Source organism: Schistocerca cancellata, chromosome 4 (genome assembly GCF_023864275.1).
Source record: "Schistocerca cancellata isolate TAMUIC-IGC-003103 chromosome 4, iqSchCanc2.1, whole genome shotgun sequence".
NCBI lineage: Eukaryota > Metazoa > Arthropoda > Insecta > Orthoptera > Acrididae > Schistocerca > Schistocerca cancellata.
The window spans coordinates 714,946,396-714,965,034 of record NC_064629.1 but is presented as its reverse complement, the minus strand read 5'-3'; positions in this window follow the sequence as shown (position 1 = coordinate 714,965,034).

Genomic DNA, 18,639 nt, shown 5'->3' with positions numbered 1-18,639 from the left:
CTCGTCTTTGGACCTTCTTAATCTCTTGAATCAGACCCAACTGGTGAGGATCCCACACAGACGAACAATACTCTAAGACTGGACGAACTAACGTAATGTAAGCAATTTCCTTTGTTGAAGGACTGCATCGCTTCAGGATTCTGCCAATAAACCGCAAACTATAGTTCGCCTTGCGCTTTTACTTGTGAATCTGATCATTCCATTTGAGATCATTTCGAATAGTCACACTCAGATACTTGACGGATGTTACCACTTCCAAGACTGGGGATTTATTTTGTACTCGCACATTAATGCGGATTTTCGCCTTGTTACACGCAGTAAGTTTCACTTACTAATATTGAGAGATAACTGCCAGTCATTACACCACGCATTTATTTTCTGTAAATCCTCATTGATTTGTTTACAACTTTCGTGTCATACTACTTTCCTGTAGACAGCAGCATCATCGGCAAACAGTCTAGTGCCGCTGTCAATACCATCAACCATCGTTTATGTAAATCGTAAAAAGCAGCGGACGTATTACGCTGCCCTGGGGCACACCTGAATTTACGCTTTTTTCTGTTGAAGTCACCCCATTCAGGACGACATACCGATCTCTGTGTGTTAGAAAACTTTCTATCCAACCGCATATGTCATCGGGAAAACCGTAAGCGCGCACTTTTTGGAGCAAGCGACAATGCGGAACTGAGTTGAACGCATTTCGAAAGTCGAGAAATATGGCATTAGCCTGGGAGCCGGTATCTAGAGCCTGTTGTATATAATGCACAAAGAGGGCCAGCTGTGTCTCGCATGACCACTGTTTCCTAAAACCGTGCTGGTTTCTGCAGATGAGCTTCTCAGAGTCTAGAAAGGTCATTATGGTAAGTTTTAAGGTGTACTAAACTGATCGGTGTCGTTATGTGAGGAGTGAATGCGTTAATGCAGACGCATGAATTTCAACAGGTTTAGGCGACAGGATGCAGCTCGACGATGCGATGGTAAGTACAGCGCAGCAGGCCAGGTTGAGCAGCAGCGGATCGAGCGGCAAGCTTTGCTTCGAAAGAGTGAGCGTGGGCACGGCGCAGCGTGAGTAACCGGTACCGGCGGCGGCAGAAGCGGGAACGCAACCGGCGCGCCGGGATGCTAGTACATGGAAAGCTATGGCGGGTGCACGCAGCTGGTACAAACAGGATTTAATGTGATTCGAGGTGCACTGCTGTAACTACAATTTTTCGTGTGTTTGGGGAAAAGCGTTTCATTGAGCAATCGCTTTTTAAAATTATTAAAAAAAAAAGTCTGACTGTACTCTACTGGTCTTCAAAATTGCAACACCATGAAGACAAGACGCAACAAACCTTACAATTGGCGTGAAGAGTACGACATCTACAGCTACGTAGTCACTATGCAATTCACAATTAAATGCCTCACAGAGATGGTTCATCGAACCACCTTCAAACCATTTCTTTACCGTTCCAGTCTCGAACAGTACACGGGAAAAATGAACACTTTACATTTCCGTGCGAGAACTGATTTCTGTTGTATTATTATCATAATTTCTCCTCAATGTAGGAGGTCACCAGTAAAATTTTCCGCATTCGGGGAGAAAGTTACTCATTCATATTTCATGAGCAGAAACAGCCGCAACGACATACGCTTTTGTTTTAATGATTGCCATCCCAGTTCGCGTATCATGTTCGTGGCACTCTCTCCCCTATTTAGTCGTAATATGGAAGGAACTGTCCTCCTTTGAAAATGTTCGATGTCCTCCGGCAGTCCTAACTGATGCAGACCCCATACCGTGCATCAGTGTTCCACAAGAGGACGAACAGGCGTAGTGTGTTCAGTCTCTTTAGTAAACCTGTTGCATTTCCTGCGTTTTCTGCCAATAAATTGCATTCTTTGGTTCGCTATCCCCACAAAAATATCTATGACCGTTCCAGTTCAAATTATTCATAATTGTAACCCCTAAGTAAAAAATGGCTCTGAGCACTATGGGACTCAACATCTTAGGTCATAAGTCCCCTAGAACTTAGAACTACTTAAACCTAGCTAACCTAAGGACATCACACACACCCATGCCCGAGGCAGGATTCGAACCTGCGACCGTAGCAGTCCCGCGGAATCCCTAAGTACTTAGTAGAATTCGCAGCAGAACATAATGCAGAGATTTAGTGCACAATATCCTGCTTGATATTTTATTTTTGTGTAGAAGCTTATTTCAGCTTTATTGCCTATATCAGTAAATCTGCAAACAATCGCATTTATTTGTATTTTACAGAATATATGATGTCAGTAACGTTTTAAAGCAGTCGATGATATGATGCTGGACGTTTATTACGTTTTCTGTTATTTTAACAGCCGTAGAAACTCAATTTTGACAGCTAGTTGTTTACTCAAAGATATTTATGTTGTTGCGGGTCGTGTTTCTATGAAACTGTTGTTGAAGTGTTTGTAATTTCTGTTGTTTTGGTTTTCCCTTATCCCTGTATGAAATTTTAATAAAATTTAAAACATTAAAAAAATATTACATCCAACAACTAGAGACAGCAGTAATAGTTTACTAAAAGTTAACATATGTCCGAAAACCTTTATAAATGATGATTACGTAAAATATAAATGAATGAGATTGTTTGCAGATGTGCTGATGAAGGCAATATAGCCGAAATGGACTTATAGGGAAAAATAAGATATCAAACGGCATACTGTCTACCAATTCTCTGCATAATGTCCCACTGTGACATAATAATTATACGCTACAGGTCTCATAATACAGAAACTTACGGCAATAGTGTCATACAAAGAAAAAGGGATGTTCTTACGATTAATTCGATTAAAAATAATACTGATTAAAGCCATTGCAAGCATTAAATATAATAAACGATGTCTCATATTCAACATCGTCCCAGCTCATGTGCATATTAAAGTAACAACAAAATCTAACATAGCAACGTAAGTACAAAAATTTGGAACAAGATTTCAACTACACCAGTAAACCAAGACTAGCCACGAGACAAAGAAGATTTGAACCAAGAAGAATATTTTTCACATCTGCATATGATTGAACAATGAGAAAATAAATGACCTAAAATTCGCAAAACACCAATATTTCCAATCCACACAAGAAATTATATTACCATTCCTGTTCTACCCACCCACTAAAAATCTTATAAATATATCTCTTACAGAAGATGAAGAAAAGCTATTAAACAAGGTCTTAAGTATAATGTTATCCCGAAAAGACACACGATCTTGATGATACACGTTATTGTCACAGCAAAAATAGCTACAGACGTGACAAAATTACTAACTAAACAAGAAAACGAACTAACAGTCAACGTCGCTAACGCTATAGAACAAGAAATAAAAAAATCAAACATACAACTAACATATAAGAATGGAATATAATACTCTTTAAAAAATTTAAAAAATGACTGACAATAACGCTATAGCAGTTAAATCTGATAAGGGTAATAGTATATTATCATTAATAATAATAATTACTTAAAAAAAGTAAAAAATTTCTTTGGGATTAATAACATTACTGAACTGTGCACCAACCCAACAAATAAATTTGGAACACAAATCAGAAACAAATTCCAAAGCAGTATTATCAGAATACAAAAAAATAAATATTGTAATGAACCCAAAATACATAAACCTTTGGCTCCTTTATGTCCAATTCTTAACAGTATTAACAGCGCAACTTACCGAATTAATAAAACATTCAACGAAATGCTGACGAAGTATTTTACATATGTTAAAAACTACATCAAAATTCCAGAGTACTTAGAAATGTAGTAAAGAACATACAAATCTCACACAATGTCAGACTCGTTACTCGACATAACAAACCTCTACACTAACATATCTGTACGAGAAACAGTAGTTATTATAGAACACAAGATCATGACTAATAAAAAACTACCAAACGAAGGCATACATGAAATTACACAGCTTCTCAGACAAACCCTTTCGCAAAACTATTTCCAGTTTAACGAAAACATTGACACACATCCATAGAGTGTGGCTATGGGGAATAATATTGCTGGATTCATAGCAAATATGTTCCCTATGTAATGGTACTTGAATTACGTAACCATTACGGCACCTCACCTGAACTTATCGACACCAGTAATATTCTACAGTGTTTCTGTAAGATAGTTAACATATTTCTGAGACAACATTCAGATTTGATTTCACTTGTGATACATCGATATGTTTATATTGCAATGATATTATTCTTATGTGTGTTCTTTCTCTTGTCACTATGATCTTTGACGTACTTGTAACTCTGATTTTTGGGCGCGTAAGCGATTGTTAGTTAGTTGTTAACTTGTTAGAGAGTCGGAGCTTGAAAAGGTCAAATCTTGGACGTCATGTTGAAAAGATGCATTTTGTAGTTGGCTTATAAAATGTGAGAAAGATGTTTCCAAGTATGTTTTGTATTGTGAAGTGATGTTTGTGTGTCACGTGATATTTCAATTAAAAGGAAGTGTAACTTAAATTCGGAGTGCTGATTACTTTTTTACATCACCATTGTCCAGTAAAAGTGTAATCTTCAAGAATGGTTTGTGAAGCGCATCTACAAAACTTTTGAATATAGCAGAATAAAACCTAGGCCTCTTTGCATCCGAGCTTGGAATCATAACCACCTAGATTTTCAATGATCGAGCCATGGTTTTACGACGAGACCAGCGTGGGAAACACAAAAAGATGAGTGCCTAGTTTTTTTCATTATTACATGAAATGACTATTAACTGTGCTCTAATGACACCTGCAACATAATATGACTGTTGTTGCCCGAAAATGCAGTATTTAGCAGCGTGAGCAACACCACAATCGTTATTAAATGCTGACCTTTGTTGTGGTAGGGTTGTTAGACCTACTAACCACGAAACGAAGTTCTTCAGATCACAACAACCCGTTCTAAAAAAACGTAATACACTACTAGCGCAATGTAGATGACATATTGCTATCCATAAAAGGAAATGGTCACGACAAACAAACAATACGCTATGAATTAAAAAATATAATTAATAAAATTAAATTCTTTATATAACTTGAAAAAAAAACTGATAAACTTTCTAGATCTCACAGCCAACAATAACAACTACAGACACACTTTTGAAAACTACAGAAAACCAGCCTCTACAGATGGAATAATAAACCATACATCTTCACATCCAAAATCTCACAAATATGCGTTCTTTCATTCTATGATTAACAGAATCATAAATCTGCCACTGCAACAAGAGGCCATACATAAATAAATAACTATATTATATCACACAAAGATTGATTATAACCCTAATAAAGTTCTACAGTCGTACAACAAAAAAGCCCACCCTAAAAAATACTCCATAAATCGTAAAATAACACTATCGGGGAAATCTACTTAAAAAAGAGCACCATTTACATACCAGAAAACTATACAGGAAAATTATCCGACAAAATAAACGCCTACTAAAAAATACAGAAGTGAAATTAACTTCCAAAAGAACAAATAATATCAGCACAAAACTTCTTTCAGGAAAAGCCACACGCCTGAAACGTCTAAACCCAGGAATTTACAAAATTAAATGGAGTAATGGCATAAAATTTTATATAGTGTAGATGGGAAGAAATTTCATCCTCAGATTCAAAGAACGCACGAGAGAAACAAATAACAATTAATCCACCTTCTTTACACGCCTCATAATTGAAAACACGAAGTTGACAATATTGAAAATTCACTATAAATCATGCACAAAAGGTCCAAAAGTTAACACTTTGGAGGAAAATGGACTATACATACACCCAAAGGATTATCCCTACGATATACTAAATTTTTGTTGTTGTGGTCTTCAGTCCTGAGACTGGTTTGATGCAGCTCTCCATGCTACTCTATCCTGTGCAAGCTTCTTCATCTCCCAGTACCTACTGCAACCTACATCCTTCTGAATCTGCTTAGTGTATTCATCTCTTGGTCTCCCCCTACGATTTTTACCCTCCACGCTGCCCTCCAATACTAAATTGGTGATCCCTTGATGCCTCAGAACATGTCCCACCAACCGATCCCTTCTTCTGGTCAAGTTGTGCCACAAACTTCTCTTCTCCCCAAGCCTATTCAATACTTCCTCATTAGTTATGTGATCTACCCATCTAATCTTCAGCATTCTTCTGTAGCACCACATTTCGAAAGCTTCTATTCTCTTCTTGTCCAAACTATTTACCGTCCATGTTTCACTTCCATACATGGCTACACTCCATACAAATACTTTCAGAAACGACTTCTTGACACTTAAATCTATACTCGTTGTTAACAAATTTCTCTTCTTCAGAAACGCTTTCCTTGCCATTGCCAGTCTACATTTTATATCCTCTACTTCGACCATCATCAGTTATTTTGCTCCCCAAATAGCAAAACTCCTTTACTACTTTAAGTGTCTCATTTCCTAATCTAATTCCCTCAGCATCACCCGACTTAATTCGACTACATTCCATTATCCTCGTTTTGCTTTTGTTGATGTTCATCTTATATCCTCCTTTCAAGACACCATCCATTCCGTTCAACTGCTCTTCCAAGTCCTTTGCTGTCTCTGACAGAATTACAATGTCATCGGCGAACCTCAACGTTTTTATTTCTTCTCCATGGATTTTAATACCTACTCCGAATTTTCCTTTTGTTTCCTTTACTGCTTGCTCAATATACAGATTGAATAACATCGGGGAGAGGCTACAACCCTGTCTTACTCCCTTCCCAACCACTGCTTCCCTTTCATGTCCCTCGACTCTTATAACTGCCATCTGGTTTCTGTACGAATTGTAAATAGCCTTTCGCTCCCTGTATTTTACCCCTGCCACCTTTAGAATTTGAAAGAGAGTATTCCAGTCAACATTGTCAAAAGCTTTCTCTAAGTCTACAAATGCTAGAAATGTAGGTTTGCCTTTCCTTAATCTTTCTTCTAAGATAAGTCGTAAGGTCAGCATTGCCTCACTTGTTCCAGTATTTCTACGGAATCCAAACTGATCTTCCCCGAGGTCGGCTTCTACTAGTTTTTCCATTCGTCTGTAAAGAATTCGTGTTAGTATTTTGCAGCTGTGGCTTATTAAACTGATTGTTCGGTAATTTTCACATCTGTTAACACCTGCTTTCTTTGGGATTGAAATTATTATATTCTTCTTGAAGTCTGAGGGTATTTCGCCTGTTTCATACATCTTGCTCACCAGATGGTAGGGTTTTGCATGACTGGCTCTCCCAAGGCCGTCAGTAGTTCCAATGGAATGTTGTCTACTCCGGGGGCCTTGTTTCGACTCAGGTCTTTCAGTGCTCTGTCAAACTCTTCACGCAGTATCGTATCTCCCATTTCATCTTCATCTACATCCTCTTCCATTTCCATAATATTGTCCTCAAGTGCATCGCCCTTGTATAGACCCTCTATATACTCCTTCCACCTTTCTGCTTTCCCTTCTTTGCTTAGAACTGGGTTTCCATCTGAGCTCTTGATGTTCATACAAGTGGTTCTCTTATCTCCAAAGGTCTCTTTAATTTTCCTGTGGGCAGTATCTATCTTACCCCTAGTGAGATAAACCTCTACGTCCTTACATTTGTCCTCTAGCAATCCCTGCTTAGCCATTTTGCACTTCCTGTCGATCCCATTTTTGAGACGTTTGTATTCCTTTTTGCCTGCTTCATTTACAGCATTTTTATATTTTATCCTTTCATCAATTAAATTCAATATTTCTTTTGTTACCCAAGGATTTCTACTAGCCCTCGTCTTTTTACCTACTTGATACTCTGCTGCCTTCACTACTTCATCCCTCAAAGCTAACCATTCTTCTTCGACTGTATTTCTTTCCCCCATTCCTGTCAATTGTTCCCTTATGCTCTCCCTGAAACTCTGTACAACCTCTGGTTCTTTCAGTTTATCCAGGTCCCATCTCCTTAAATTCCCACCTTTTTGCAGTTTCTTCAGTTTTAATCTACAGGTCATAACCAATAGATTGTGGTCAGAGTCGACATCTTCCCCTGGAAATGTCTTACAATTTAAAACCTGGTTCCTAAATCTCTGTCTTACCATTATATAATCTATCTGATACCTTTTAGTATCTCCAGGGTTCTTCCATGCATACAACCTTCTATCATGATTCTTAAACCAAGTGTTAGCTATGATTAAGTTGTGCTCTGTGCAAAATTCTACCAGGCGGCTTCCTCTTTCATTTCTTAGCCCCAATCCATATTCACCTACTACGTTTCCTTCTCTCCCTTTTCCTACACTCGAATTCCAGTCACCCATGACTATTAAATTTTCGTCTCCCTTCACTATCTGAATAATTTCTTTTATTTCATCATACATTTCTTCAATTTCTTCGTCATCTGCAGAGCTAGTTGGCATATAAACTTGTACTACTGTAGTAGGTGTGGGCTTCGTATCTATCTTGGCCACAATAATGTGTTCACTATGCTGTTTGTAGTAGCTTACCCGAATTCCTATTTTCCTGTTCATTATTAAACCTAGTCCTGCATTACCCCTATTTGACTTTGTGTTTATAACCCTGTAGTCACCTGACCAGAAGTCTTGTTCCTCCTGCCACCGAACTTCACTAATTCCCACTATATCTAACTTTAACCTATCCATTTCCCTTTTTTCATTTTCTAACCTACCTGCCAGTTAAGGGATCTGACATTCCACGCTCCGATCCGTAGAACGCCAGTTTTCTTTCTCCTGATAACGACATCCTCTTGAGTAGTCCCCGCCCGGAGATCCGAATGGGGGACTATTTTATCTCCGGACTATTTTACCCAAGAGGACGCCATCATCATTTAAGCATACAGTAAAGCTGCATGCCCTCGGGAAAAATTACGGCCGTAGTTTCCCCTTGCTTTCAGCCGTTCGCAGTACCAGCACAGCAAGGCCGTTTTGGTTATTGTTACAAGGCCAGATCAGTCAAACATCCAGACTGTTGCCCTTGCAACTACTGAAAAGGCTGCTCCCCCTCTTCAGGAACCACACGTTTGTCTGGCCTCTCAAGAGATACCCCTCCGTTGTGGTTGTACCTACGGTACGGCTATCTGTATCGCTGAGGCACGCAAGCCTCCCCACCAACGGCAAGGTCCCTGGTTCATGGGGGGGAAATACTAAATTAACCAACCGATTTCAAGCGCACACAGTTAAAAAAAGAATTGAAATTCTATTTCGGGACAACGGATGACCAAAACACTAGAGATTAAAGACACATCATTAACAGTTTCACAGATACGCGACACCCAACAACATAAAAATCGTTGAGTAAGCAACTAACTGTCAAGTTTGAATTTCTATGACTGTGAATATAATAAAAACTTGTTACAATATACGTGTAACATCAAATCATCGAACAGCTTTAAAACGTCACTAAAATATCATTACATGCAATAACTACGGACAGCAGGAAAAGTTTATCCAAAGTTCACAATGTCCATCTACAACGTCAGAGCGTGAGTGCAACATTCATTGTAAAAAAACTTTATAAATTATATATTATGTAAAATGTGAATAAATGCGATTGTCTGCAGATGTACTGATGAAGACAATAAATCGGAAATAAGCTTATACAGAGTGTAAATTTTAAGTTGACAAACCAGAATAACTCGAAAAATAAGCTTCACACGAAAAAATGTGTAGAATCCAAAGTTGATTATTTTCGAGGGGGATGGCTGCTGGTGCTAAAATTAGCCCGCCGCCCCAGCCCCTTGGGGGTGGGGTGGGAGGCAACTTTAAAATTTCGAATGGGAACCCCCATTTTTTATTGCAGAATCAGATTCTACAAAAAACAAGTACGTACATTTTGTCTTAAACATTTGATTCTTGTTAGTTGGCGCTGTAATTCAAGAAAATCCATGTTCTCATTTTTGCGTGGAAAATGGTTACGGATAAATAAATAATGAGTCCACTCATTAGTAAGTAGGATGTTTGGTTAGTTAGTTAGCTAGTCAGATGATTTGTTTGATAATTAAAAGTTGTGTGGCCTCATGACCACGAAACAAACAAAACTTTTCCATATCTGCGGAAAAAATTAATATGTGGGTCAACATTTGTAAAACTCTAATTCCTCTCTCTCAAACCCCACCCTATGGGGAGAGAGGGAGAATTTTATTTTTAGCAAATCGAAATTTACGAAGTAAGTAAGTATTTTTTATTTATCCGTAACCATTTTCCACGCAAAAATGAGAACATGGATTTTCTTGAATTACAGCGCCATCTACCAAGAGTCAAAACAAATGTTTAAGGCAAAATGTACGCAGTTTCTTTATTTTTTTTTTTTTTTGTAGAATCTCATTCTGCAATAAAAAATGGGAATTCCCAGCTGAAATTTTAAAGTTGCCTCCAACCCCACCCCCAAGGGCTAGGGGGCTGCGGGCTAATTTTAGCACCAGCAGACATCCCCCTCGAAAATAATCAACTTTGGATTCTACACATTTTTTCGTGTGAAGCTTATTTTTCGAGTTATTCTGGTTTGCCAACTGAAAATTTACACCCTGTATACAAAAATAAAATATCAGCCATCATTCTGTCTAGTAATTCTCTGCATAATGTCCTACTGTGACATGATATACACTGATCAGCCAGAACATTATGACCACCAACCTAATAGCGGGTATGTCCACCTTTGCCACGGATAACAGAGCTGACGCGTCGTGGCATGGAAGCAATGAGGCTTTGGTAGGTCGTTGGAGGAAGTTGGCACCACATCTGTGCACACAAGTCTCCTAATTCCGGTAAATTCTGGGGAGGGGGACTATTAGCTCTGACGTCAAGTTCAGTCACATCCCAGATGTGTTCGATCGGGTTCAGATATGGCTAAGTAGGGGGTTAGAGCATCAGTTGGAACTCTCGACTGTGTCCTCGATCCACTCCATCACACTCCTGGCCTTGCGACATGGCGCATTATCTTGCTGAAAAATAGCACTGCCATCGGGAAACTTGATCGTCATGAAGGGGGAGTACGTGGTCAGCAACGAGTATATAACTGGATGTTGACATTTTATGTTCCCTTCCTTTTACGTGACATATACTTAGTTTTTTTAAAAAAAATTTCAACTAGACGAACACTTTTTGGACTCACTGTAAGCTGAATGACAGGATTTTCACGACTCCAAAGAATGACAACCTCGCTGTCCACACACGGAAAGTAAAAGCTGACGTGGACCTGCATGAGTTTTGTGACGTCAGTTCTTTTTATTTCACAGTGATGAAGCACTGCCGCACGTGAAACACCGTCACCAAGATTTGACTCCAGTGCCGCCGAGGGATTACTGGTGAGGCAAAATGGGATGCCTGTGCAACAGGCGTCACATTCGAGTAGTAGCAGCTCCTGTGGCGTTATATACCGTGTTTGTATGCGTTTTGGCAGACGGTAAACCTCAGAATTTCACTATGACGTTATAAATTTACGTAGATTTTGTGCAACATACTGTGACGTCATTACTTCTAACACTTTTAACACATACACTATGACATCACACACACACACACACACACACACACACACAAGACACGCACAGGAATTGTAGGGATGACTTAGCAAGAGTTCAGCTATCGTGCTATGGCATCTCTTTAACATTTAGACCAGGCCTGGCAAACCGTGGCTCGCGAGATATTCCCCTCCAGTGAGTGCTTCCCCCTCCAATTCTACTTGGGCGGCGTCTTAAAGGCCTGGCCTCAGCCTTCGGTGCCTTTGTGTATCACCAGTCGAGTGGAGCAGCATTTATTCGACTTCGAAGATATATGCTGTTTCGTTAATCCGCTTGCTTTCCGAGTTTTGTTCAGATTTACTCTCCGTAATACTGGGTTACCATTCAGTTAGTTATTTTGTTTATTACTGGATTCTCATTCTGGTTTTGATACTGGCTGTTACTGAAGCTATTTTTCTGTTGCAGTTTGGAAAGAAAGAATATTGAAAACAGTTTTTTTCATGAAGAGAGGAAGATAAAGTACTTTTTTTGTAGGCAGCTCCAATGAAAAACTCCTATGTTTAATATGTAAAAAATGTCTGAGTCAAAACAGAAGTAGGAATCTTACTTGACATTTCTCCTCGTTACTCGAAGCAACACACGCGTGGCTAAATACTTTAATTGCAAACTGCTGGTATTATTGTCGTGTGTGGACGATAGTGCTGATCGAGCAGATTTTAGTCAACTACTAGTTTTTTTTTTCCTCCTGATAATGGACGTCATTTCTGTACATGAAGATTCATTCACTTTGCTTCCGATGCTCAGAACAACAGGTTTGGGTATTTTTAATGTAGAAAAGTGTTGTGACAAAATTGGTGGTTTTAAAAAATGCTCTCCAAACTGTAACGATGGTGCGCCAGCAGCAGTGGCCGGCAGTGAAAAAGGCTTCATTGATCACTTAGAATAGAATACATTGTTTAATTTTTCATTACATCGTTCCTCAGGGGAAAAATCAGATTGCTGTTCGCAGTGAAAGATTTAAGGAAAATTGCGAATATAATACGTCAAGAAAATAGATAGCTACCTCACTGAAAATTTAAACAGATTTTGGCAGAATTTGGCGCGCTATATGAAAAACATGCTTCTTCATTCCACAATTCGTTTGTTGAGTGCAGGAAAATGTATAACTTGGTGTTTTAGCATATAGTTTAAGTTTTCCAGCTTTTGAATAGAGAAGCAATATGAGATGCTACGCAATTTCAGAATACGCTGAAGTATTCATTTCCTTTTATCAGAATTAACTTTTTTAACATCTTTTATAAATCATTCACATAATATGAACTTCCGTTTGCAACGTCAGAAACGCACTATTTGTGGTATTTTACGGACATTAACGGATTACTGGATAATCTTATGTTGTTTAAAATGCAACTGAGGACGGAAAATTAGGGTCGCTTCCGGAGTTTCTGTGAATTGAAACAAAAATACATGAAAACAAAATTTTCAAGATTTGCTACCATTATTTGTGAAGTCTCCAATGAGCTTCATAGTCGTTTTAAAGATTTTAAATGTATAAAGCTGGATATTATTTTCTTTAATAATCCGGTGAAAATTAGTCTTGGATGTCTTGGAAGTGATCCTCAACAAGATGTTTGCAGATTACAAAATTCATTTTATCCAGAACAGAAACAGATGCAGTATTTTTTTTAATTATGCTACAAGATCGGTACCCAAAGATCACAGACTTCGTCCATACAATGAAATCTTTTTTCCCAATCAACATAAGTTTGTGAAAGTACATGTTGTTCAATTAAGCACATTAAATTTCCTCAACGTTAGCTACCAACAAACTGAAATCGAATTGCAGAACTTGTCGAGATCAAGATAAATAGATCCAATCTAAGTATTTAAATATCTCATTAATGTATTATAAGAGTTGCGGACAAATAATCAAATAAAAAACAATGTTTTAGTAGTGTATGACTTTTAGCATTTACGTATAGAGTACTGGTATTACCGGCCCCAGATCTACCATGTTTCCGAACCAGGTCAAAAACTTAATAGTGACCCCCCCAACCCCCACCAGCCTTTGAGATAGGACGTAAAAAATTTAAAAAATAATCGATTCTTGAAAGATATGTTCATTTTGTAACACACATCTTTCTGAAGAGATTCATATATAATATACAAATGTTCGAGGAAATGTAAGACATGTTATTCGGTCTTAAGTGTGACGAAGTGCAGTGGCACGCCTCTTCACTCAGCACTCTTCTATCGACGGTCACTGTATTTCGCTCTGTGGAATTCACTCGTGTATGTTTTGTAATGGAAGCCATCAAACCTATATTCAGGACAGTTGAAATTAAAATGCCCTGTGGTGCCACTCCTGCTCCCAGTCGGCCGGTTTGACACCCTAACCCCCTTTTTTTTAAAAAAAAAAAAAAAGGTTAATACTGGGAGGGATTATTTGTGACAGGAAGGACAAAAACTCTTCAGGAAATTTACACTCTTTATCGCCTATTAGCTAACAACTTTCTCTTTTGTGCGACATAAAATGAAATATAAGGAAACATAAAACCAGTAATGACAACAGACAAACAAGACAGTATACATTTCTCAAATCCTTAGGATCCAGCATTTTTTGTTCTATTTGCTACGGCTTTGCACGGCGTGCTTTCCTTTCTGCGAAAGAATCTATTACCTCATCAAAGTTTGTCAAACGATTTGCTACAAGAAAAAAATCAAAATCTCGTTGTCTTCTTATGACAAAGCTGTTAATACGAATGGTACCCAAGACTAGTATGGTTTCTCGATTTGATTACGTCTATTTTGTCGCTGCTAGATAAAATGAAATAGGCCTTTCTAATATTGCAGTAATTGTAACCACGCCAAATAAGCGAGACTCTTTTGCCACAAACGGTCATTTTATGTAATTCATTTACATAAATAACGTGACAGAACATAATTCACGAAGTGCCATTATCAAATGCCTATTAGGCCAACTACAAGCCGAAAGTTTTATATTGGGGAATAGTTTCACATTTCATTCATACGCACCAGTTTCTCAAACATGAAATCGATAAGTAGTAGTACGAAATTTTTTTATAAATCGTCATATGCTCTCGTTCTAACAAACAATCTTGTCATTAACAATTCTGTAACTATTCCCACCATTGTCAAAATTTGTTCTCCGGTACCCTGCTAGAATCATAAGTTCAGTTACCCCACGTTTATTCTCCGGTTAGGCGTTATTACATGTTCGTACAATGCGTTTTCCGCACTATTCCGAAGATAGAACTTAAAGCTGCTGCTAACCGGGGTGTATACAACTGGTAGTGTAACGATCTGGCAAAAATTTTGTCAGAATTCCGTTTTCTTGGATGCACCGAGAAGATAATATGTAATCTTTCTTACATATTATTTCTGTTAGTCGTTTATTTCCACTCTGGTAGTATTAATCTATGGATTTCGCTAGTAATTATAACAACGCTGATCATTCGCTCACCCAGTCAACTACATAAACAAACAGCGATGGACATTCACCCGAACGGGTTTATTCGGCTCAGCTTGAAAAGCCCCATACCCTTTTGTCTGCGGGAAAGTTTTTAATTTCTAGACGCGACGGGGATTCCCCCTGCCGAGACGTCAAGTACACTATGCACGCATTCAAAAATCAATTTATGATTCATTCAGAAATCAACTTAGAATGTGTTCAAAAATGTTCAAAAACCAACTGGGATGCGTTTCAAAATCATATGACGCACCCTGAACTTGTCGCTCGGAGCCAATACCGTTGTCTGACCCCCCCCCCCCCCCCACAAGCGCTTCGGGCCTGGGTATTACAGAGGTCAGGATTCACGCGACTGTCAGATGTCCGGCGTGGCCGTGTCGCCGCTGTGACGCCACCGTACGTGCCGAATTAAGGGGGAACACTCGCTGGAAGGGAACGGCTCGCGAGCCCCGCGGCGCCTGATTTAGACCGTATTTGGAAATCGGTTAACTTTAGAATTTCACTATGACGCCATGTGCAGTGTCGTCATTATTTCTAACACCACACTTGGTTTAACACATCCCCTTTCATGTCACACAATATAGTAATGTAGGTGTGACTTTGCAAGGGTTTATTTATTTACTTTGTCATTTCTTTAACATTTAAAGTATTTGTTGGTAATTCATTTAAAAAAGGTGCTGCGTTTTTCCTTTCTAAAGCGAGCGTATACGTTGTCAAATTATGTGTAACATTAATTTGTTTATATGGTATTTAAGTTGGAGTCGATAAAAAAATAGCAGTTACTTAAGTGGCCTGCGGTGGTCTGTGCTGGTGCCTTGAATGATGAAATTCGTGTAATAATAATAACAATAATAATAATAAATTTAATTGAAGCCATCCACTCAAGTGCTCCAGTTATAAAAGCAAGAGGGCGAGGGGGGAATAGTGTTTGGACCTTATTGATCCAGGGGTGGTGAGGGGTGCGTGGGTAGAATGGGGTTTAAAATGGTTCAAATGGCTCTGAGCACTATGGGACTTAACTTCTGAGGTCATCAGTCCTCTAGAACTTAGAACTGCTTAAACCTAACTAATCTAAGGACATCACACACATCCGTGCCCGAGGCAGGATTCGAACCTGCGACCGTAGCGTTCGCGCCTAGAACCGCTCGGCCATCCCGGCCGGCGTAGGAGGGGGAAGGGAAGGGGGTTCCTCTAAGTGACCTTGAACGTACCACTTAGAATTGCTGATGATTCCCCACATGCAGGAAAGTGGAGGGTAGCTTTGAATATGCCTAGCCCAAGTGTATAGCCTGACATCAGAAGTTCATATCAGCGGCTTTGAGGTAAGATAATTTTCTGTTCCCTTATACCCATTGATACCCTACTTACGAACTGCCCATGAAGTAGCCTCTATGTTGTAGTAGGGGAGGCTTTGTTTTTGTTTTGCTTTAGGGCGCAGAAACAATGCGGGATGTATCATTTCTCACGATAACGTGTAATGTGCTGATACCTGGATGTTCTTCAACAGCCTGAAAAAAAATGGCTCGGAGCACTATGGGACTTAACATCTATGGTTATCAGTCCCCTAGAACTTAGAACTACTTAAACCTAACTAACCTAAGGACAGCACACAACACCCAGCCATCACGAGGCAGAGAAAATCCCTGACCCCGCCGGGAATCGAACCCGGGAACCCGGGCGTGGGAAGCGAGAACGCTACCGCACGACCACGAGATGCGGGCTCAACAGCCTGAAGAATGCGCTCTTCTTCGTCGGGTGTGTGAGCGAATCCTGGTCTACATCGATCTCCCATACGTGGTGTTAGGGACTTTGTCTCAAGCAGTGTGTCGATAAACATCAACTAATGACAAATTTCTGTCTGTCTTCTGGTTTGAAGTGCGTTCTGACACAACCTTGGAGCCTCACGTCAGTTATTCTTTTCTGCGGCCGTACCTAAAAATCCCCTCTCCCTTTTCTTTGATTAATATCCTACCACTGTTAAACGTAGCGAATAGAAGGTAGCCTACTGTTTTAAGACCCGTGAAACGTTTAAAGCAGGCCAATCTGAACTGCAAACATATCGCTACAGCACCCGTGTTGTTTCTCACATATTTTAGTGGTCTACCTTAAAATACCTATTAAACAAAATTAGTTGTTTTTGCAGGTGACACGAGTATCATAACCAATCCCATTAAACATAAATAAACAGGGGAAACTGCAAATAAAGTGTTTAGAAGGATTATTGACAGTTTTTTTTGCAAATGATCTCTTGTTTAATTTTAAGGAAACGCAACCTATTATGCGCACCAACCGATACAGCACAAGTGATAAATTTAAAGCAGCAGCAGAATTTAGCAGACAAGGCAGAAAACGCAGAATGTCGAGGTGTACATATTATTGAGATGTTAAAATGGAACAGAAAAATTGTTTTAGAGCTTCTTAAGCAATTCAGTTCAGACACTTATGCACATCGTGTTATTGTAAACATTGGAGAGAGATAAACCAGTAAGTTAACATACTTTGCTTATTTTCAGTCAGTAATTTATCGTGAAATTGTGTTCTAGGGTAACATATTGAAGAAAGAAAATCTTCATTACTGAAAAGCGTGCCTCAATAATAATGAGTGTCCGTCTCTGCAGGCGAGTGGTCAGCGCGACAGACTCTCATCCGGCGAACCTGCGTTCGATTCCTGGTACTACCAGAAATTTTTCCATGGTGAGAGGACAGGACCGAAGTACATGGCCTCTTGATGCCAACTGAGGAGTTATCTGGTTGAGAGGTAGCGACTCCACGGTCAAAACGTCGACAACGGCCGGGAAAGTGGTGTGCTGACTCCATGCCCATCCACACCGCATCCGATGATGAATGGTGAGGACGACAGGGTGGTCGGTCGAGTATCGCTTGGTCTTAAATGCCTGGTCGAAGTTTTTTTGTAAAGAATAGTACCTGCTGCTCATCCTCGATCATGTTATGGAAAAATGTTGAAGGAGTTGGGCATTTTAGCTATAGCAGCACAGTACATATTCCCTCCCTTGAAATTTGTTGTAATTAACCCATCACATTTTATAACAAATAATCTACATCTACATCCATACTCCGCAAGCCAGCTGACGGTATGTGGCGGAGGGTACCTTGTGAGTACCTCTATCGGTTCTGCCTTCTATTCCAGTCTCGTATTGTTCGCGGAAAGAAAGATTGTCGTATGCCTCTGTGTGGGCTCTAATCTCTCTGATTTTATCCTCATTGTCTCTTCGCGAGATATACGTAGAAGGGAGTAATATACTGCTTGACCCCTCGGTGAATGTATGTTCTCGAAACTTCAACAAAACCCCGTACCGAGCTACTGAGCGTCTCTCTTGCAGAGTCTTCCACTGGAGTTTATCATCTCCGTAACGCTTTCGCGGTTACTAAATGATCCTGTAACGAAACGCGCTGTTCTCCGTTAGATCTTCTCTAACTCTTCTATCAACCCTATCTGGTACGGATCCCACACCGGTGAGCAGTATTCAAGCAGTGGGCGAACAAGTGTACTGTAACCTTCTTCCTCTGTTTTCGGACTGCATTTCCTTAGGATTCTTCCAATGAACCTCGGTCTGGCATCTGCTTTACCGACGATTAATTTTATACGGTCATTCCATTTTAAATCACTCCTAATGCTACTCCCAGATAATTTATGGTATTAACTGCTTCCAGTTGCTGACCTGCTATATTGTAGCTAAATGATAAAGGACCTTTCTTTCTATGTATTCGCAGCACA